We start from the raw sequence: 23,695 nt of genomic DNA, 5'->3' as shown, positions 1-23,695 counted from the left end.
CCCTATGCACTAGGCCATGCACTAACAGTACTTAGGAAAATCACCAGCTCATGGGGTACTATGCCTAAGCCCATTTGCAGCACCCTTGCAACCCACAGGAGCCTGACTAGTTGTAGATGGGCACTACCACTATTAGGGTTGGAGTGCCACTGAACCGGCTTAACAAGGGACCTACCCTGGCAAGTTCGCCCTGGCCTAGGGGAACCCACAGCCCACATCCCCCACCCAGACACCTTGTAAAGCATGCAGAGCCAGCTGAATGAGACTGTACTCACCCCCTTGTGGCTCCTGTGATGCCCCCAAGCGCCCATCCAACTCCGGATATGCCACCACCAGGATCCGGAACATCAGGGGGTCATGGTGCAACGGGCACCCCTTCCACGTTGGCAGGCCATCCCCAGCTGGGCCTCCGCTGTCTCCTTGGTCCAGTGGCGCAGGTCCTCCCATCGCTTGCGGCAGTGGGTGCTCCGTCTATGATAGACCCCCAGGTTCCGCACTTCATTGGCGATGGCACGCCAAATACCCTTCTTCTGATGGGCTGTGACCTAGAGGAAAGGTACAGGAGGAAAGGAAATTACACCCCCATCCGGTTCTACACACCCATTGCCCCCAACTTCCTACCCATGCCCTGACACACATACACTCACCATCCTCACATGCAGGCCTCAGCCCCCGCCCAACATGGCTCTTACATCCACACCACTCCATACATTCATGTCCCACGCATCATGCTCACAGTGTATTCACCTGTTTGTTTGGAGGACCGTAGAGTAGCGTGTACTGGGGGAGGACCCCATCCACTAGTCTCTCCAACTCCTCCACAGTGAAGGCAGGGGCCCTTTCCCCAGACACTGTCGCCATTGTCGCTTCCAGACTCAGGTCGCAGCAGCACTTGCAGTGTAGTTCCTCTCCTGTTGAAGGTCAGGTATCAAGTGAGTGAACAGATAGAAAATGGCGGTCACGTCCACGGCGGTGCGTACCGTCACCGCCGACGTACATTTTCATTGGCTCCTGGAACACATAGGCCCAATGATAACCAATGCTGAATAGCATTGCTGCTCAACGCCAGCGCAGTTACCTCATTTCCCCTTGTCCCTCCTTACAGGTCGGGCAGCCGCCATTTCAGGGTGGCACATGGCAGGGCACACAACTGCGTCACAGCATTTTTGGGCAGGAATACGGACAGCCAGCGCCACACTCCGATTACATGACAATAGTGCAAAACACACTTGTGCTACCTATGTGGTGTATAACCCTCTGCTCACCCTTCTCCTCCATAGGGCCCATCCGCTGGGGCAGGTAATTTCAGACAACAGTGGCCATGGCATCAGGGATGTCTCAGCCAATGTTCTCTAATGTTTTGCCCTGCTGAAACACATGCGCGGCTACATCGTTTTCCCCCAGGTGGAGGATTTGCCTACAGTGAAAGGTGACTTCTTTGCCTGGTACATATCCCCAACATCATTGGTGCCATTGATGGAACACATGTGGCATTTGTCCCCCCACCCCCCTCCGCAGGGCTGAAAAAGTGTACAGAAACTGCAAAAGCTACCATTCAATGAATGTGCAGATGGTGTGTTTGGCAGACCAGTACATCTCCCATGTGAATGCCAAGTTTCCAGGATCAGTGCATGACACCTACATTTTGGGAATAGCAGCACCCCTTATGTGATGGACCAACTCCAGAGGCACCTTGTGTGGCTGATAGGTGAGGCCAAGGGTTTCACACAGTTTAAATAGGTGTCTGGGTATGGGGTTGCCCCTACGGGTTAGTGTGTGTCTAACAGATGACCCTCGATCTTTGCAGGTGACTCTGGTTACCCCAACCTGTCATGGCTACTGACCCCAGTGAGGAATCAAAGGATAAGGGCAGAGGAACGCTACAATGAGGCGCATGGGCAAACTAGGAGAGTTATAGAGCGGACTTTCGGCCTCCTGAAGGCCAGGTTCCGGTGCCTCCATCTGACAGGTGGCTCCCTATACTACTCACCGAAGAAGGTGTGCCAGATAATCGTGGCATGCTATATGGTGCCTTTTCTGCTGGAGGATGGGCCTGATGTTGATCTCATGGCAGCTATGGGGCCTGTGGACAGTGAAGACGAGGAGGCAGAAGAAGAAGATATAGACAACTGAAACAACATCATCATGCAATACTTCCAGTGAGACACAGGTAAGAGACTGGCACAGCTCTTCTCATATGTGACTACTGTAGGACATTGTATAAGTCTTCCTTTTTACCTCTGTGTATGGACCCTGACTGTTCCCTCTCGCTTTCCTTTTCACAGATCTGGGTACCACATTCTGTCTTCTGCTATGTTTAGTGCTGCCCAACAACTGTCATACTTTGGTATGTGCAAATGAACATTGCCATTGATATTTGTCAATGAAGTTGGAATAACATATTTGTGAAAGTACATACTGACTCCAGATCTTTTTGTGATTCAAGGGTGTTTATTTAAGTGCTAATAAGTAGAGGGGTATGTGGAAGGGGCTGGGGTGATGGTGGAGGAAGGTCCATAGTAGAGTGCAGTCTATTGGTATCACAGGTGCATTGTCCAAAGGGTCAAAGGAAGGGGGGCAATGGCAGTTCAATGTTGACAGGGTGACATAGTGGGACATAAGGGTGACATTCAGGAGGGTCCTATTTCCTGGCGGGGGTCTTGGCAATGTTCTCTGTCTTGTGCCTTGATTGCAGGGACCGTTTGCGGCGTGGTTCTCCTTCTGCAGGGGGTAGGGTGCTGGTGTCCTGTTGGTCCTGTGGCGATGCCTCCTGTCCACTAGTGCCGGCGGAGGTGGAAGGCTGTTTCTTGGTTTGGCTAGTGTCAGGGGCCCTTTGTTGTGCCACTGCCTCCCTCATGGTGGAGGCTATTTCAGCCAGCACCCCTGCAATGGTGACCAGGGTGGTGTTTATGTCCTTCAAGTCCTCCCTGATCCCCAGGTACTGTCCCTCCTGCAGCCACTGGGTCTCCTGCAACTTGCCCAGTACCGTAGCCATGGTCTCCTCGGAATGGTGGTATGCTCCCAGGCTCACTGCAAGAGCCTTGTGGAGAGTGGGTTCCCTGGGCCTGTCCTCCCCCTGTCGCACAACAGTCCTCCCAGCTTCCCTGCTGTCCTGTGCCTCTGTCCCCTGAACCGTGTGCCCACTGCCACTGACCCAGGTCCCTGATCGTCATGTGTCTGTGGGGTTGCCTGGGGTCCCTGTAGTGGTGGACACACTGGTGATTGACGTGCCCTGGGGACAGTGGCATGGGCCCTTTGGGTGGGTGATGTGCTGGTGTTTCCTAAGGGGGGAGGTTCAGTGGCGGTTTGGGACTGTGGTAGGGGAACCGACTGTCCAGAGGTCCCTGATGTGCCGGGCTGGTCATCTTGATCCAGGCGTGCAGAGCTGCTGTTGTCACTGTGGGCCTCTTCTATGGGGGGACTGGATGTAGCTGGCACCTCCTGTCCGGTGACGTTGGGTAGAGGTCCTGTTGGGGTGTAAATGCATTGTTATTGTATCTGTGTGTGCCATCTTGTGTAATGGGTGTGTTTCCTCTATTACTGTGCTTGCACTATCGCCTTGGCCCTTGTGTGAGTGGTGGTTGTGTGCCCTCGGTGTGTCTCTCCCTTGGACATGCTTTGGTGATGGGTGTCCATGCATTGTGGTTGCATGCAGGGCTTTGTTGTGGGAGTAGTGGGGCGTGATGGTGGGGTATGTGGGAGATGGTGGAGTGATTGGGGTGAGGGTAAGGATGGGAGTATGTGATGGCATGCAGGTAGGAGTGGTGTAGGAGCCTGGCCTGGCTTATAGTGGGTACCTAGTGGTACTTACACTTTGTGCCAGGTCCAGGTATCCCTTATTAGTAGATTAGTAGTGTTCTAGCAGCTTAGGCTGATAGAGGTAGCTATAGCAGAGCAGCTTAGGCTGAACTAGGAGACATGTAAAGCTCCTACTATACCACTTATATCATATAGCACTATATCATAAGAAACACAATACTCAGAGTTACTAAAAATAAAGGTACTTTATTTTAATGACAATATGCCAAAAGTATCTCAGAGGATATACTCCCTTAGGAGGTAAGTATAATACACAAAATATACAGACAAACCAAACTCATGTAAGTAAACAGTTAGAAAAACAGTGCAAACACTATAGAACACAATAGGATGCAATAGGCCTAGGGGCAACACAAACTATATACTCTGAAAGTGGAATGCAAACCACAAAGGGACCCCAGGCCTAGTGTAGTGTGTAGAGGGTCACTGGGAGTGTAAGAAAACACTAAGGGTGTCCAAGATACCCCACCCCAAGACCCTGAAAAGTGGAGTAAAGTTACCCTACTACCCCAGAAAGACAGTAAAGTCGAGATAGGGGATTCTGCAAAGACAACAACTGACTGCAAAGCACTGAAGATGGATTCCTGGACCTGAGGAGCTGTAAAGGAAGGGGACCAAGTCCAAGAGTCACGCAAGTGTCCAAGGGGAGAGGAGCCCACTAAACCCCGGATGAAGGTGCAAAGGGGCTGCCTCCGGGTGGAAGAAGCCAAAGATTCTGCAACAATGGAAGGTGTCAGGAACTTCTCCTTTGGTCAGAAGATGTCCCACAGTATGCTGGAGGATGCAGAGTTGTTTCCACGCAGAAAGACAGCAAACAAGCCTTGCTAGCTGGAAGAGTCGTGGTTGAAGAAAAAGAGTGCTGCCCGGGCCCAGGAAGGACCAGGAGGTTGCCACTTGGATAAGGAGACAGAGGGGGCGCACAGCAACACAAAGAGCCCACGCAGAAGCAGGCAACACCAACAGAATCCCTTGAACAGGCGTTCAAGAAATCTGAGCACGTTGGTCTTCTCAGCACTGCAAAGGAGGGTCCCACGAAGCCGGAGGTAAACTCAGCGAGTTGAGCAATGCAGGACAGAGTGCTGGGGATCTAGGCTGTGCTGTGCACGAAGGAATCCTTGCAAGAGTGCACAGAAGCCCCAGCAGCTGCAGTTCACGCAGTACACAGGATTACTGTCTGACGTGGGGAGGCAAGGACTTACCTCCACCAAATTTGGACAGAAGGACCACTGGACTGTCACTTGGATCCAGCTCCTGTGTTCCAGGGACCACACTCATCAAGATAAGAGGGGACCCAGAGGACCGGTGAAGCAGATGTTTGGTGCCTGCTGTAGCAGAGGGAAGACTCCGTCAACCCACGGGAGATTTCTTCTTGACTTCCAGTGCAGGGTGAAGGCAGACGGCCCTCAGAGCATGCACCACCAGGTAAAATTCAAGAAAGTCAGCAGGAGTAGGCGCTACAATGTCGCTGGTAGTCTTCTGGCTACTTTGTTGCAGTTTTTCAGGCTTCCTGGAGCAGTCAGCGGTCGATCCTTGGCAGAAGTCGAAGAGGGAGATGCAGAGGAAATCTGGTGAGCTCTTGCATTCGTTATCTGAAGAGAAGCCCACAGGAAAGACTCTAAATAGCCTGCAGAGGAGGATTGGCTACTAAGAGAGGTAAACACCTATCAGGAGGGGTCTCTGACGTCACCTGCTGGCACTGGCCACTCAGAGATTCATTCAAGATGGCAGAGGTCTGGGACACACTGGAGGAGCTCTGGGCACCACGCCTGGGGAGGTGCTGGACAGGGGAGTGGTCACTCCCCTTTCCATTGTCCAGTTTCGCACCAGGGCAGGGGCTGGGGGATCCCTGAACCAGTGTAAACTGGCTTATGCAAGGAGGGCACCATCTGTGCCCTTCAAAGTATTTCCAGAGGCTGGGGGAGGCTACTCCTCCCAGCCCTTCACACCTATTTCCAAAGGGAGACAGTGTAACACCCTCTCTCAGAGGAAATTCTGTGTTCTGCCTTCCTGGGACTGGGCCGCCCAGACCTCAGGAGGGCAGAAGCCTGTCTGTGGGTCAGCAGCAGTGGTAGCTGCAGTGAAAACCCCAGAGAGCTGGTTTGGCAGTACCCGGGGTCTATAATGGAGTCCCGGGGATGCATGGGATTGGCACCCGAATACCAGATTTGGCATGGGGGGACAATTCCAATGATCTTAGACATGTTACATGGCTATATTCGGAGTTACCATTGTGAAGCTACATATAGGTATTGACCTATATGCAGTGCACGTGTGTAATTATGTCCCCGCACTCACAAAGTCTGGGGAAATTTCCCTGAACTATGTGGGGGCATCTTGGCTAGTGCCAGGGTGCCCTCACACTTAGTAACTTTGCACCTAACCTTCACTAAGTGAAGGTTAGACATATAGGTGACTTATAAGTTACTTAAGTGCAGTGTAAAATGGCTGTGAAATAACGTGTGCGTTATTTCACTCAGGCTGCAGTGGCAGTCTGTGTAAAGTTTTGTCTGAGCTCCCTATGGGTGGCAAAAGAAATGCTGCAGCCCATAGGGATCTCCTGGAACCCCAATACCCTGGGTACCTAGGTGCCACATACTAGGGAATTATAAGGGTGTTCCAGTGTGTCAATTAGAATTGGGGAAAATGGTCACTAGCCTGCTGTGACAATTTTAAAGCATAGAGAGAATACACACTGAGGTTCTGGTTAGCAGTGATACAGTTAGGCACCACACAGGGAACACACATTCAGGCCACAACTATGAGCACTGGGGTCCTGGCTAGCAGGATCCCAGTGAGACAGGCAAAAACAAACTGACATACATGTGAAAATGGGGGTAACATGCCAGGCAAGATGGTACTTTCCTACAGGGGGGATAAAGTAGTAAAGATTTGACTTACCAGAGTCCATTCCTCCTGCTACTCCTGCGAGGCCCTCAGGATGCATGATTGCCAAGACTTGCTCCTCCCATGTTGTTAGTTGTGGGGGAGGAGGTGGGGCTCCACCGCCAGTCCTCTGTACAGCTACCTGGTGTCTGGATACCACAGAACGCACCTTCCCCCGTAGGTCGTTCCACCTCTTCCTGATGTCATCCCTTGTTCTGGGGTGCTGTCCCACTGCGTTGACCCTGTTGACAATTCTCCGCCATAGCTCCATCTTCCTAGCAATGGAGGTCTGCTGCACCTGTGATCTGAATAGCTGTGGCTCTACCCGGATGATTTCCTCCACCATGACCCTGAGCTCCTCTTCAGAAAACCTGGGGTGTCTTTGAGGTGCCATAATGTGGTATGGGTGATGTGTGGGGTGATGGTTGATGTGATGTGTGGGGTGATGTGTTGGGGTGTGTTGTTTGATGAGCCTGTGGATGGTGGTGTTGTGTTTGATGTCCTCTGTATCCCTGATTCTTCCCAAAAAGTCATTGTAAGGGGTTGTGGGTAATGTGTGTGTGTGTTTTATAGTGGTGTGGGTGTGTGGGTGTGGTGTGTGTATGTGTGTCAGGTGTGTGTCTTTTGAATTGTCCAATGTGGTTGTGTTTTGTAAATGTGTGTGTATTTTGAGCGTGGCATTGTGTACCGCCAATGATTTACCACTGTTGAAAGACCGCCGCGTTGATTAGTGGGTTGTGATAGTGTGGGCATATTTCTGTTGCCGTAACGGTGTGGGTTTTGCTATTGCCAGTTTATTACTGACCTTTGGTGTGGCGGACTTGTGTGGGGATTACGAGATGTGGGTCGTAATACCTGTAGCGGATTTCCGCCGTGGCCACGATATATTGGCAGCTGTCAGCACGGCGGTAAGCGGGATTTACCGCCAGGTTTGTAATGAGGGCCATAGTCTCCAGATATACAGCAAGTACTTGTAGGCATATGATCATATATGTCGTGAGCGGAGAACAAAAACCTTATCCGAGTCACATGTTATGTCAAGTTGAGCCAAAAAGTGCAGAGCGAACTGTCAGGTATCGTCATATGTCTTGTGTGGGGTGTAATTCATCCGACAACCAAAGGACGTACATGTTCCATGCCGTAGCCTCATTTGTGCTTCCACAAGATCTCCGATCCCGCATCATGGCCTCGACTTCTGCCAGTGTCCATTTGTGGGTCACACGAAGCCAGCAATCATTAGTGGGGGGTTGGGATGCTTTCCAGTTCATAGCAATCTTAACAATATAACTTTATACACAAGATTCAGCATCCTTCATCTATTTTTCCAAAAGATGTTTAATGCGATTCACCCTGCACTGGTACACCCTGCTGTCTGTTTTGTATTCACACAGCATTGTCAAATGTCACAAAATGCAAATAAGACCTATTGTCATTGGCTTTTGTTTACATTAATCCTTCAACTTTATACAGTGCTGCAGATTACCGCAATCCAAATATAATGCTAGTCCGTAGCTTCTCGTGCAGCTGGCATGATGACAATTTAATCCAGCTGGATACACTGCACATGCCCTTTTGTGTGACAATACTGTGATATTGTACTTGCAGTATTGAAGGCATCCTGGCCACTGACAGCATAGCTCCTAAATACTGGCCCCACATTTTAGCCGGTGGGGATGTAGTGAAATCTGCAAGGTAGTAGGAAAGTGCTCTTCCTCTTTGTTACATTGGGATCAATGTTTTTCGTAAGGTTAAAAGTATTTGCTATTCTAGAATTACCCTCTTTATTGTAGCATTTCTTCTATATCTATGTTGCTCAACAATCCAGTCAACTTGCTTTTGTACCCATGTGTATGAGAGAAAGTATGTGTTAGCTCAGAAGGAAGATGTCTATAAATTTCAAATTTCTGAGGCAAGTTTCTTGAGTTACAGTGTGTGTTTTTTGAAAGCTGAATGGTCCTTGAAAAATGTTTCAAAACTTCAGGGGGGAGGAAGACTATTAATAGAAACATCACATTCTGTTACAACCAAACATAAAACATCATATTATTTTAACAGACATGTAATAATACTGCTCACTCTAATGCTCGATTAGATTTTTTCACCCTATTACCAGAACACAACCCTTAACACAAATAAATCATACTGTTCCCCAATTCTGACACACCACAGAATGAGTCATTGAAAATAAAAACACTAGTACGGGATACACAAAATTCTGCTTCCACTGACAACTTATTGCCATGGTGACACACTTTGGGGGTCATTCTGACCTCGGCGGTAAAAGGCCCTTACCGCCGGTCAGAACTCCGCCATACTACCGCCGCGGCCGTGGTAAACCGCCACGGTCATTCTGACCACCAACTGTGAATCCGCCAAAAACCCGACATCCAAGGAAGGCCGCCTCATCAGCGGGCCGCGGAAAACTGGAGATGACCAAACCTCCACCGCCACGCCAACACAAACACGCCCATGCCATTCTGACCCACCAATCCACGCGGCGGTCTTTCAACCGCGGTATTCCATTGGCGGTGCACACCGCCGCGGTCAAAATACACACACAGCTCCAAAACACAGCCACATTGGACAATTTGAAATACACACACCTGACACACATACAAACAACACTCCCACACATCCAATCAACTATAAAACACACACCCACATCACCCACAAACCCCTACGACCGAAGATCAGAGATGAAGGAGAGAGAGACACATCACAGAATAGAGAGCTACATCACACAGAGGCACACTACACCATCACACACACCACCTAGAAGCACAAAGCACCACACACCAACACACTCTTCACCATATACACCACCCCACACCTCATCCACACCACCCCATGGCACCCCAAAGGCACCCACGCTTTTCGGACCAAGAACTCCGGGTCATGGTGGAGGAAATCATAAGAGTTGAACCCCAGCTCTTCGGCTCACAGGTGCAGCACACCACTATAGCCAGGAAGGCGGAGCTATGGCAGCGGATCGTGGACAGGGTAAACGCGGTGGGACAGCATCCCAGAAATCGAGACGACATCCGCAAACGCTGGAACGACTTACGGGGAAAGGTGCGCTCGATGGTCTCGCGACACAACATCGCAGTGCAGAAGACTGGCGGGGGACCCCCACCCACTCCACCCGAATTCACAGCATGGGAGCAAGAGGTACTAAACATCCTGCATCCTGATGGCCTCGCTGGAGTACACAGAGGAATGGACTCTGGTAAGTACAATCTCAACTACTTCCCCCCCCCCAGCATGCTAACCCCCACCACCACCCTCACCCCCAACCCCCCATCACACATCCTCCCTGAGAATGTCTCTCCAGCACAACCCACCCAACACCAACCCCTGCATGCCACCACAAACTATGGACACCCATCACCTAAGCATGACCACTGCACATCCCTCCCCCCCACCAAACACCCCCACAACACCTCCCCCAAGGGAATGACAGCACTGGGGGACAAGGGCACCCATAAATCGCACACAATAGCACACACAGAAACAATAACCATACTCTCTTAGCCCATGCAGGACCCGAACGCCAACACACCGGCCAGGAGGGTCCAGAAATGTCCATCCCCCGCCGGAAGAGGCCCCCAGTGATGACAGCAGCTCTGTCGACCTGGAACCTGATGACCAGCCCGGACCATCGGGGACCTCTGGACAGTCGGTTCCCCACACACAGGCCACAGCAGTCCCAACCCCCTCTGGGAACAACAGCACAGCTCCCACACAGCGGGCCCATGCCTCTGTCTCTAGGACAGGTCAATCAGCGGTGTGTCTGCCACTACAGGGCACCCAGGCTAACCCACCACCCCAACAACAACAGGGACCTGGGGGCAGTGGTAGTGGGCACACCGTCCAGGGGACAGAGGCCGGGGGAAACAGGGCAACTCGGAGGGCTGCAGTGCGACAGGGGGGGGAGGAGAGGCCCAGGGAACCGACTCTCCAAGAGGCCCTCACCACCATCATGGCAGCCTACCACCACTCCCAAGAGACGATGGCGACGGTACTGGCCAGGTTCCAGGAGATCCAGGCACAGCAGGAGGAACGCTACATGGGGTTCACCAATCATCTCACCAACATCTCTACCGCTATGGGGAGCATAGTCCAGGCCCTCAACCGGATAGAAGACACGTTGCGGGACCATGTGGCACCACACAGGGCCCCTGTCACTAGCCCGGACCAGGAACAGCCTACCACCTCCGCCGGCGCTAGTGGACAGGAGGCCCCACCACAACGACAGGCCACCAGAACCCCACCTCCTGCTGAAGAACAACCACCCCGCAAGAGGAGCCTGAGATCCCAAAAAAAGACAGAGTAGGATGTCAGGACCCCGCCAGCATGAGATACCCCTTGAAGTCATCCCACTGTCCCACATTGCCACCCTGTCCAACCTTGAACTGCCCCTGCTCCATCCTTCCACAGGCATATGGACAATGCACCTGTGAGACTGAGAACTGGACTCTGCCATGGACATTACTCCACCCCCACCCATCACCGTGTTAATATCATGTACCATTATCTAGCACCAAAAATAAATCACTCAATGCACTGAAATCATGCTGGAGTCAGGCTGTATTATTTACAAATGTATAACACATTACCGATCAATTATGTTCTGTTAACTTTGTGCTGAACACATACGAGATCAATAAGCATTAGTCCATGGGCTAACCAAGCAGAAGTCACGCAGTGGGTCATACAGCACTGAAAAGGGAAGGGAAAATCAAACATCAGTTTTAAAGAACTGAGGGGTCATAGACAAAGTTGAGAAGCTGGAGGCTTTCAGGAAAATTAAAATGGCGTGTGTGATTCTTACCTGTGTGCTACTGAAAATACTGTTGGATAACTCTGTCCCTGTTGTCTGTGTCGTCCTCTGAGTCTTCCTCCTCTTCACTCTCCACAGGCTCCACAGCTGCTTCAACACCACCATCTGGACCATCCTCCTGCAGGAAAGGCACCTGACGTCGCAATGCCAGATTGTGAAGCATACAGCAGGCCACGATGATCTGGCACACCTTCTTTGGTGAGTACATCAGGGATCCCCCTGTCATATGCAGGCACCTAAACCTGGCCTTCAGGAGGCCAAAGGTCCTTTCTATGATCCTCCTAGTTGCCCATGGGCCTCATTGTACCGTTCCTCAGCCCTGGTCCGGGGATTCCTCACTGGGGTCAATAGCCAAGGCAGGTTGGGGTAACCAGAGTCACCTATTAGCCACACACGTTGTCTCTGTAGCTGTTCCATCACATAAGGGATGCTGCTATTACGCATCACATACGCGTCATGCACTGAACCAGGGAACATGGCATTCACATGGGAGATGTACTGGTCAGCCAAACAGACCACCTGGACGTTCATAGAATGGTAACTTTTCCTGTTTCTGTACACCTGCTCATCGTCTTTTGGGGGGACTAAGGCTACATGGGTCCCATCAATGGCACCAATTATGTTGGGAATATGTCCAAGGGCATAAAAATCACCCTTCACAGTGGGCAAATCAACCTCCTCAGGGAAAATAATGTAACTCCGCATGTGTTTCGTCAGGGCAGACAACACTCTAGACAAAACTTTAGAAAACATTGGCTGAGACATTCCAGATGACATGGCCACTGTTGTCTGGAATGAGCCACTTGCAAGAAAATGGAGGACTGACAGCACCTGCACCAGAGGGGGAATTCCTGTGGGTTGGCGGATGGGGGACATCAGGGCTGGCTCCAGCTGGGCACACAGTTCATGGATAGTGGCACGGTCAAGTCGGTATCGTAGTATGATGTGGCGTTCTTCCATTGTCGACAGGTCCACCAGCGGTCGGTACACGCGAGGATTCATCCTTCTCCTCGCAAGTCCCAGCGGACGGTGCCTAGGAATGACAACATGGAGCACAGAGTCAAGCTAATCACTGGTACGTTCACCACAGCTTGCATAGCACACGGTTATCTATGTATTGAAAGGCGTGTATGTGTGGCAATGCAAGGCCTAGGCCTGTGTGTCGCAGTAGAAATTATGCCATGTGGGTCCTTGAAATGGCGGCTGCCTGACCTGTGAAGTGGGACAATGGGATGTGAGGTCACTGCGCAGGCGGAGCACACCGCGGCGGTAGGCGGTCGAAGACCGCTATACGGAGCCGCATTGGATAACATTGAAGCCTATGGGTTTCAGGAGCCAATGACGATGTGCGCCGGCGGTCGCGGTACGCACCGCCGCGGTACGCCCCGCCGCGGGCGTGACCGCCATTTTCTATCTGCTTAATCACTCGAGACCTGATCATCCACAGGAGAGGACCTATACTGCAAGTGCTGCTGTGAACTCGGTCTGGAAGAGACAATGGCTGCTGCGACTGGGGAAAGGGCCCCTGCCTTCACGTCTGAAGAGTTGGAGAAGCTCGTGGATGGGGTCCTCCCCCAGTATGCTTTACTCTACGGTCCTCCAGACCAACAGGTGAGTACACCGGGTGCACATGGAATGGGCGATGCCTGTGTGGAGTGGGGTGGATGTAAGTTGGTGGGGTGGGGGGCGAATGAGGAGTGCAACGCACGACAGATGAGAGCATGTGCTATATTGCAAGGTTGGGGAGGGGGGGCCAATCACATCTAACATGCAGTAAGTTGATTAATGTTTCCTTCCCACCCTGTATATGTCACATAGGTCAGCGCCCATCAGAAAGTCGAGATTTGGCGTGCCATCGCCAAGGAAGTCCGGGCCCTGGGGGTCCACGTCAGACGGGGCACCCACTGTCGCAAGAGGTGGGAGGACATCCGCCGCGGAACCAGGAAGACCGCCGAGTCACTGCTGGGGATGGCCTCCCAACCTAGGAGGGGTGTCAGTCGTACCCTGACCCCCCTGATGTCCCGGATCCTGGCGGTGGCCTACCCTGATTTGGATGGGCGCTTGAGAGCATCACAGCAGACACAAGGGGGTGAGTATCAGCACATTCTGCTATCTTTCTGCGCAGTGGAGGCGTCTGGGTGGGGGAGGAGGGTTGTGAGTGACATTAGGCCAGGGCGCTTTCTGTAGTGTAGTCCTCTCCCTTAGGCATGGCCCTGTGCTCCCGGCCCCCACCTCTGTAGGGTGACAAGTACAGCTATTGATGGTCCAGCCTCACACATGTGCGCGTTTGTCGTCATTTGACCTGTTGTCCGAGTCAGAAGTACTGAGTAGTGTACCCCGAATGCGCGGCTTAGTGCATGCGGCTCCTGTGTCTGTCCTCTCCACCAACGGTGTTGACATTGCATGCACTCAACCAGGTCTTCTTTTTCTCCCCCCACCCTTCTTCTTCATCTTCTTGTGCATGTGTGCATTAGCATCATCAGGCGGAGGAGATTTGGCATCGGAGCACGAGGGAGCTGCAAGCCACAAGGCCCCGGTGGGCCCAGGAACAGACACCGAGGGCACCAGTGAGCCGGAGGGCGAGGGGAGCACCACAACGGGGACCGGTGGTGAGAGCAGCGACACAGACACATCCTCGGATGGGTGCTCCCTAGCGGTGGCGGCAACATCCGTGCCCCCCGCCTCTACAGGTACAGCCGCCACCCAGCGCACCAGCCCCGCCCTCCCTGCAGCCCCTCAGCCTACGCTCCGTGCCCGCTCGCCCAGGAAGGCGGGCGTCTCCTTCGCCCCAGGCACCTCAGCCCCTGCCCCTGTCACCCCTGCTGCCCTCAGTGCGGAGCTCATTGACCTTGTGAGGACGCTCATTGTTGGGCAGACTACCCTTTTGAATGCCATCCAGGGGGTAGAAAGGGAGGTGCATCGGAGCAATGCCTACCTGGAGGGCATTCATTCGGGTCAGGCTGCCCATCAACGATCGTTCACTGCTCTGGCCTCAGCACTGACGGCAGCCATTGTCCCTGTTTCTAGCCTCCCTCTTCTGACTGCCTCCACCCTGTCTCTGTCTCCTGTTCCTCAGCCTATCCCATCCACACCATCTGACCAGCCTGCACACACCTCAACACCCAACGGCAGCTCATCCAGACACAAGCACCACAGATCCCACAAACACTCACCCAAGCAACACCCAGATGCAGACATTCCAACAGTCACTACCACCCCTGTGTCCCCCTCCTCCTCGTCTCCCTCCTCCCTCCCTGTGACGTCTACACTCACACCTGCATGCACACCAACATCAGCCAGTGCTTCCATCACCACCACACCCTCCTGTACAGTCCGCACGCGTGCAGTCACCACCCCCACTGCCATTTACACGTCCCCTGTGTCCTCTCCCACTGTGTCTGTCACCACCTCTTCCAAGACACACAAACGCAGGCAGCCACCCACCCAACAGACATCCACCTCACGACAGCCTACAGCACCTGCACCTTCACCCAATGACAGCACACCTGACTCTCCTACAACCACATCCTCTTCCTCCACTCCCATCACCACTTCTCCTACCCTTTACCTTGGCCCTAAAAAACTTTTCCTGGCTAATCTTGACCTCTTTCCCTCCGATGACCTACCCCCTCCATCTGCAAAGAGTCCCAAGAGCACCACAGCCACCACCAGCCCAGCTTCGGGTGTCACTGTTGTGCATGGGTTCTGGAGTCCACCCTTTGCCAGCAGTGACACCTCCATCAGCAGCAAGGACACATCCAGCTCCCCCCCCGGCAAGAGGACCAGGAAACACAAGGGCCGCCGTGCGAGGACTGACACGGCTGCCCCCAAGGAGCAGAGTTCGCCCACTTCACCAGCCACAACATCTAGGGGAGGCAAGGGTCCGAGAGCCCCATCTAAGGAGCGTAAGGGCAGCAGGGCGGAGAAGTCAGCCAGCAGGAGTGCGGAGCAGGTGGGCCCCACATGCCACATCCCAGCTGTAAAGGAGGACACCAAAGGGCCCAGGACTCCGTCACCGAAGGGTCCAGAAACATCACGGTCGGAGGGCGACTGAGCAGGGAGTCCAGCCCAGGTCTGGCTCCCTTGAACCTACTGGATGTGCACCGCTGAACAGGGCCCGCCGTGCAGAAGAGCACCGCTGAACAGGGCCCCGCCGTGCAGAAGAGCACCGCTGAACAGGGCCCCGCCGGGAAGATAGGCACCGCTGAACAGGGCCCGCCGTGCAGAAGAGCACCGCTGAACAGGGCCCGCCGTGCAGAAGAGCACCGCTGAACAGGGCCCCGCCGTGCAGAAGAGCACCGCTGAACAGGGCCCCGCCGGGAAGATAGGCACCGCTGAACAGGGCCCGCCGTGCAGAAGAGCACCGCTGAACAGGGCCCGCCGTGCAGAAGAGCACCGCTGAACAGGGCCCCGCCGTGCAGAAGAGCACCGCTGAACAGGGCCCCGCCGGGAAGATAGGCACCGCTGAACAGGGCCCGCCGTGCAGAAGAGCACTGCTGAACAGGGCCTGCCGTGCAGAAGAGCACCGCTGAACAGGGCCCCGCCGTGCAGAAGAGCACCGCTGAACAGGGCCCCGCCGGGAAGATAGGCACCGCTGAACAGGGCCCGCCATGCAGAAGAGCACCGCTGAACAGGGCCCGCCGTGCAGAAGAGCACCGCTGAACAGGGCCCCGCCGTGCAGAAGAGCACCGCTGAACAGGGCCCCGCCGGGAAGATAGGCACCGCTGAACAGGGCCCGCCGTGCAGAAGAGCACCGCTGAACAGGGCCCGCCGTGCAGAAGAGCACCGCTGAACAGGGCCCCGCCGTGCATAAGAGCACCGCTGAACAGGGCCCCGCCGGGAAGATAGGCACCGCTGAACAGGGCCCGCCGTGCAGAAGAGCACCGCTGAACAGGGCCCCGCCGGGAAGATAGGCACCGCTGAACAGGGCCCGCCGTGCAGAAGAGCACCGCTGAACAGGGCCCCGCCGTGAAGATAGGCACCGCTGAACAGGGCCCGCCGTGCAGAAGAGCACCGCTAAACAGGGCCCCGCCGTGAAGATAGGCACCGCTGAACAGGGCCCGCCGTGCAGAAGAGCACCGCTGAACAGGGCCCCGCCGGGAAGATAGGCACCGCTGAACAGGGCCCGCCGTGCAGAAGAGCACCGCTCCGCTGGGCCCCGCCGTCTCAAGCACCGCTCCGCTGGGCCCTTCCTGTCAAGCACCGCTCCGCTGGGCCCCGCCGTCTCAAGCACCGCTCCGCTGGGCCCCGCCGTCTCAAGCACCGCTCCGCTGGGCCCCGCCGTCTCAAGCACCGCTCCGCTGGGCCCTTCCTGTCATGCACCGCTCCGCTGGGCCCCGCCGTCTCAAGCACCGCTCCGCTGGGCCCTTCCTGTCAAGCACCGCTCCGCTGGGCCCCGCCGTCTCAAGCACCGCTCCGCTGGGCCCCGCCGTCTCAAGCACCGCTCCGCTGGGCCCTTCCTGTCAAGCACCTCTCCGCTGGGCCCTTCCTGTCAAGCACCGCTCCGCTGGGCCCCGCCGTCTCAAGCACCGCTCCGCTGGGCCCTTCCTGTCATGCACCGCTCCGCTGGGCCCTTCCTGTCAAGCACTGCTCCGCTGGGCCCCGCCGTCTCAAGCACCGCTCCGCTGGGCCCTTCCTGTCATGCACCGCTCCGCTGGGCCCTTCCTGTCATGCACCGCTCCGCTGGGCCCCGCCGTCTCAAGCACCGCTCCGCTGGGCCCTTCCTGTCAAGCACCGCTCCGCTGGGCCCCGCCGTCTCAAGCACCGCTCCGCTGGGCCCCGCCGTCTCAAGCACCGCTCCGCTGGGCCCTTCCTGTCAAGCACCGCTCCGCTGGGCCCTTCCTGTCAAGCACCGCTCCGCTGGGCCCCGCCGTCTCAAGCACCGCTCCGCTGGGCCCTTCCTGTCATGCACCGCTCCGCTGGGCCCTTCCTGTCAAGCACTGCTCCGCTGGGCCCCGCCGTCTCAAGCACCGCTCCGCTGGGCCCTTCCTGTCATGCACCGCTCCGCTGGGCCCTTCCTGTCATGCACGGCTCCGCTGGGCCCCGCCGTCTCAAGCACCACTCCGCTGGGCCCCGCCGTCTCAAGCACCGCTCCGCTGGGCCCTTCCTGTCAAGCACTGTTTATGGTTCACTGTGCCCACCATGCCTCCTCCTTGACCAGTGGAGACTGTCATCCACCTGATGGACTGTGGCTTTGCACTCCCCAGGATGGCAGAGTGGGCAACCCACCCACTGTAGAGACTTGAGAGACTGTGGCTTTGCACTCCCCAGGATGGCAGAGTGGGCAACCCACCCACTGTAGAGACTTGAGAGACTGTGGCTTTGCACTCCCCAGGATGGCAGGGTGGGCAACCCACCCACTGTAGAGACTTGAGAGACTGTGGCTTTGCACTCCCCAGGATGGCAGGGTGGGCAACCCACCCACCGTAGAGACTTGAGAGACTGTGGCTTTGCACTCCCCAGGATGGCAGGGTGGGCAACCCACCCACTGTAGAGACTTGAGAGACTGTGGCTTTGCACTCCCCAGGATGGCAGAGTGGGCAACCCACCCACTGTAGAGACTTGAGAGACTGTGGCTTTGCACTCCCCAGGATGGCAGAGTGGGCAACCCACCTACTGTAGAGACTTGAGAGACTGTGGCTTTGCACTCCCCAGGATGGCACAGTGGGCATGGTGGCCCCTTCGTGGATCTGGCGTCGTGGACTCATGTGGCTGTGGTGCCCCCCCCTTCCCTTCCCCCTGAGGTGCCTGTAGTTTTTTCATCAGATGCCCCTGCAGTGTTCTCTCCAAAGGACTCAGGTCTCCTGTGTGGGCTTTGCCCTTGTGTCGCTACACTGTAGCCCACGGACTGTTCTATTTAACTTTGATGTAGAGGACTAATTGCCTCGGTTCTCCATGGCAGTGTGTATAGTATTATTTTGTTATGGATATTTTGCATAGTTGACCAATACATATCAGAGTCTATTTTTTATATAAATTTTTCTTCACAATTTAATTATGTCGTTGCATTTTTCAGGGGGGTTTGGGTGGTGTCACTTTGCATTGTTGCTCTGCATTGGTGTGTACATAGTTTGGGGGGGTGGGGGTCGCATATGTGTGTGCCCGTAACCTTTCCTCCTCCCCCCTCCCGTGTGTCGTAGGTGCAGTACTCACCGTTGTCGTCTGCGCCGGCGTTCGTACTCGTGGTAGATGAGAAGGTAGACGAGAGCAGGTAGGATGTTTAATTCGGGTTCCATGCTGTCCTCCGTACTCGTGGAGTGTGTTTTGGTGAGCGTTTTCCCGTCCGTAGTCTGTTTCCGCCGTGTTTTTATCGGCGGGGCTCCCGCCCCGGAAAAGGTGGCGGATTGGTGAGTTGTAATACTGTGGGCGGTACATTGTCTGCCGCCTGGCTGTTGGCGGTGACCGCCGCGCTGTTTGTCTGTACCACCGTGGCGGTCGGAGTGTTAATGTGGCGGGCTGTGTTGGCGGTTCCCGCCAGGGTCAGAATTCCATTTTTTGGACCGCCGGCTTGTTGGCGGGTTGGCCGCCGCTTTATCACCGACCGCCAGGGTTAGAATCACTCCCTTTGTAAAGCTTCGAAGTTGGAAAGTTTGGTACCTTCTCATAACTTTGCCTCAGACCACCATTACCCACAAAATAAGTACGTTTTACTGAATAACCCACGGTACAGTATGTTGGCTAGCGTGGTTTATGGGGTTCAATTAAGGCCTGTTAAAGTACGCAAGAATGTGACTGGAGGGATGTGTTTGGTACTTGAAAGGACACTGCACAGGTGATGGATACATATTTACTTCATGTGCTCTCATTTACACAGAAAAGCACATGAATTGAACCAAATAATAAAACCAGCATTATCGCCACGTTTTTTAAAAAAACGTGAGGCTCCATTTGGGCTTTGCCAACCACCACATCTAGGCCCAGATTTAAGAGGACCTAACGCCATTCCAACGCCACATTAGCATCTTTCTTTTACGCTAATATGGAATTGGAATGCAAAAAATGCTGTGCCATATTTACAAAGTGGTGCAGTGCATGCATTGTGCCACTTTATAACCCTTTGTGCCACATTATGCCTGTACCAGGCATAATGTATGCAAGGGGGGCGTTCTGGCGCTAGGGGAGGCCGAAAAAATGGCACAAAGAAATCTAAGATATTTTATGTGTAATTTTTATCTGCATTTTAGCAGGCGTTAAAGGAACGCTCCCATTGTTTTCAATGGCCCTCTGGGTGCTTTGCAGGATTAGCGTCAACATTTTTTACGCTAATCCTGCAAAGCGCCAGACTAGCGTCCAAAATAATGACCATGTTGTGCCGTATATTAAATATGGCGCACACATGGAGGCATTAGGGGGCGCTAAGGGGACAAGAAAAGTTGCACCTACTTTTCATAAATCTGGCCCCTAGAGTTCTCCAACCTTCTGCACAGTCTTCTGCCCTTTGCACAGACATTTCCCTTCTCCTCCATGATGGAAATGACTTTGCAGAACAAACAGTGACAGCAGGTACACCATTCCATGACCTTCATGCTGACATTTATCTAGAGAGATCTGCAAGTAGGGGCCTGTTCCTTGAAGTGACATAACTTATATAATACAGTATCAGAACATAAATCAGTTATCTCGGTTGTGTCCATCAAATAAGGTTCGTATGAGACCTGGTAAATTATCAGCTAAAATCACGTGCATGATAAGAAATTTTATAAAAAGAGAAAAAGATTAAATATTATTAATTGATCAATTTTGTCTATAAAAGCTTTGAAGATGGCATTCAAGTATAATTTCAGGCTGGCATGCACAAAGCCACTTAAGACTGAAAATAGTTGCAACAACGAATAAATAATTAAACAATAGAAAGATCCATGGGTTTTCTAATTAACTAAGCTGATTATGTATTATATTTGTGATTGGTTTTATTGTGTGATGTTTTATGGGCTTGTTCGTGAAATATTCATAATGAATGAATGAATGAATGACATAACTAATATTTACCCCCAATGTGAGATATTTCCCCCATCCTTTGTGGGATATTCCAGGGACTGCTATGATTGATATGGCCATTGTGTCAGAGCAGATGCTCGAGGAAATGCCATCGGAGGGGCTCCCCAAATAGGCCCCATTCTCATCAGTATTGCTTCTGTGCAATGATTTTCAAGAGAGTGCGGCCAACTTTAGCTCTGCTACTAGGTAAACTGCCTTATACCCCAACTCTAAACAAGACGGGTGAAAAGAGAGGTGGCCCAGAGTCACTTGCAAATTTATGGAGGCTGCTCTGTTACTGCCTTTCACTAAATGAGTGACTTAGCAAGTAGGCCATATTTATGTATTTTATTATCTATTTATTTATTGGTATTTGTATAGTGCAATATTCATTGTGAGGTTCCTTGGTGCTAACCTAAATCCCCATCTTCAACCCTACAGGGCTATGTAGTTAGTGTGTGAACAGCAAGGTCTTCAATCTTTTCCAAAAGTTGAAGAGTCCCTACTTCCATATGGAGAAGGTTCAACTACAATGGATATTTTCAATTTCAGCAAATTTAATAAGGCCATATTGGCTGAGCGCAAGTTTCTTTGAACAGCAACTCACGAACAAACAAATCAGGGGAGAGGCCCTGGAAGCAAAATAAGCGATTGCCCACAGAAGGGACCATGAGCTCCCACTGAGCTGATTCGGTTATCTATGCCTGGTGCGGGAGAGATGCATTATAATGGCCCGCGTGTGACAAGATCCATTCCTTACCGCGCAGGAGCAATGGCACCTTGAGGCGGCTTCAGTACAGAGCTCTGCTTGTGCTCTGTCCTCCATACATCATGGAAGTATATTCTACACCAGGTTCTACTTAATCTTCTCTGCCTCCCCAGCTGCACCAGAGCTGAAATGTGCCACCTTCCCTGTGCCATTAATCAGGTGCAGCATTAATGTGTCTTTGTAAATGGCCCTATGACCATTGTACCAATCAGAACACCCAGCTCATGCATCTTCCTTCGAAGACTGCAGCAAATCATCTGTCCAGAACCCCACCACCACCACCGCCGCCCAATCATCGCTTCAAAAACCACACAAGTCATTGTACAACAACTCTCCTTGAGGGAAAGTATATATTTGCCAATGTAGATGGTACTGATTTCTATAAAGAGCGCTGTTCTTTAGAGAAGGAAATTGTTAATGAAAACAGGAGGGAGCACTGAATGAGAACAGAGGCCCAGATTTACCAAATAGTCACGCCGCAGAGTACAACAGCAAAAAATGCTGTGCTGGGTGAGAAGGAGAGAGCAGGAGAGCGCCATATTCACAGAAATATGGTTCTCTCCTCCCCTCTCCCTAGCGCCAGTGCTGATTTTAGCTGCGTGCGCTACACACACACCTTTGCACCACAGTGCCAGGGTGCGTGTGTGTGTCTGTGTAAGTCTAGCATAGGTTTTGTACTGACAGGGTAACCTTCCAGTAAAAAATACTGTGTGTAGACACACTTTAAATCTTTTCCAACATTGTATGCGTGCTGCACAGTGCACAACGCTTGCAAATTCGGCAAAGAAAGGAGAAATTAGACCATTTATCCTTTTAACTCCTGCTTTCACAAGGCGTTGACATTTGGTGCAAAACCCTGTCTACTATTCTAGACCTATGTAACGCCCGTTAGCACTAAGTAACGCAAAGCTGCTCTTTGTGCTTCTTTGTGTTACTTTTAGGGTATGTTCCAGCCCAAAACAAGTTTTAGGCTGGAAAGTCAATAGGTAAAAAAAGATTTTGTGACGATTTATGTCACTTTTGTGATGCTAACACGGCTTGAAATTTTAGTAAATATACCCCAGAATGTGCGGAATCCCATGGTTACTCTTCTGACTGCCAACAGAACTTCATTACTATCAGTGTGATAGTCAAAGAGCTGAAAGTCACAACCGCTCACCACAAAATAGCTGTTCATTTACAGCTCGCACATGATAGCTACAGCACAAAATAGGCGATACTTAAATTAGCTGCATCGCAACATTGCTACAACATCTGCAACATGAGTCTTAAAAGAATTGTAAAGCTACACCGGTAGAGTGACACCTTTGCATAGGGACGTATTTACAACTGTTTGGAATTCACAAACCTTCCCAGAAGTAGATCTGTAAATCTGTTCCAAGTTGCAGGTTTTGAAGAATACTTCAGGTACATTTGTGTGCATTTCTGTTTTTGCCTGCGTGTGGACATTTCATCATGAATACATGCACAAGTTGTACAATTAAGTAAGCAGCATCGGTTCCTCTGCTTTGGCATAGGAGCATCACCCCCTGGCAGCAGCTGCAAAACTTGAAAAATAAAACGATAATAAACTTTGTTTATTATTGTTTTATTTTTCTAGGGGGCAGGGCTATAGAGGATCGCAGCCATGGAGGGGGAGTGGTCTGCATCCCACTCAGTGCGCATGTGGGTTTTGGCCGGCCGTCTCATGCAACTGACATGCACACTGAGCTCAGATGTGTTGTCGGGTTGGAGACAGCAGGCACAGCCTCCCAGTGTCTCTGGGAACACAAAACCAGGGTGCTCAGGCCAATCCTGACACTGCTCTCATGCTGCCCACATCATGAGAGCAGAGTTAGGGTTGGCCGCAGGGCAGGCTGGTAGCCTGTGCCTGCAGTGGACAGTAGAGCCTGAAGAGCCGATGCGGCGATGCAGTGATCCGGCAGGTAAGTTTATTTTTTGTGTTTTTGTCGAGTATCCACCCTGACACTTTGTCCTGATAACAGCTGCGACTGTAAGTAAGCTATCAATCAACCAACCAATCAATCAAATATTTTCTTAAGTGCACTACTCACCCGTTAGGGTCTCAAGGCGCTGTGGGGGGGGGGGGGGGCTGTCGGTTACTGCTCAAAAAGCCATGTTTTAAGGTGCTTTCTGAAGGTTAGGAGGTCCTGGGTCTTGCGTAGGTTGGTGGGGAGGGAGTTCCAGGTCTTGGTGGCGAGGTGGGAAAAGGATCTGCCGCCGGAGGTGGTGTGTTAGATGCGGGGGACTGTAGCGAGGGCGAGGTCGGCGGAGCGGAGTTGTCGAGTTGGTATGTGGAAGTTTACTCGTTTGTTGAGGTAGGCCAGTCCAGTCTCGTGGAGGGCTTTGTGAGGGTGGACGAGGACTTTGAAGATGATCCTTTTGTTGATGGGCAGCCTGTGTAGGGA

The sequence above is a fragment of the Pleurodeles waltl genome, chromosome 2_1, assembly GCF_031143425.1.
Source record: "Pleurodeles waltl isolate 20211129_DDA chromosome 2_1, aPleWal1.hap1.20221129, whole genome shotgun sequence".
NCBI lineage: Eukaryota > Metazoa > Chordata > Amphibia > Caudata > Salamandridae > Pleurodeles > Pleurodeles waltl.
This window is presented reverse-complemented; position numbering follows the sequence as displayed.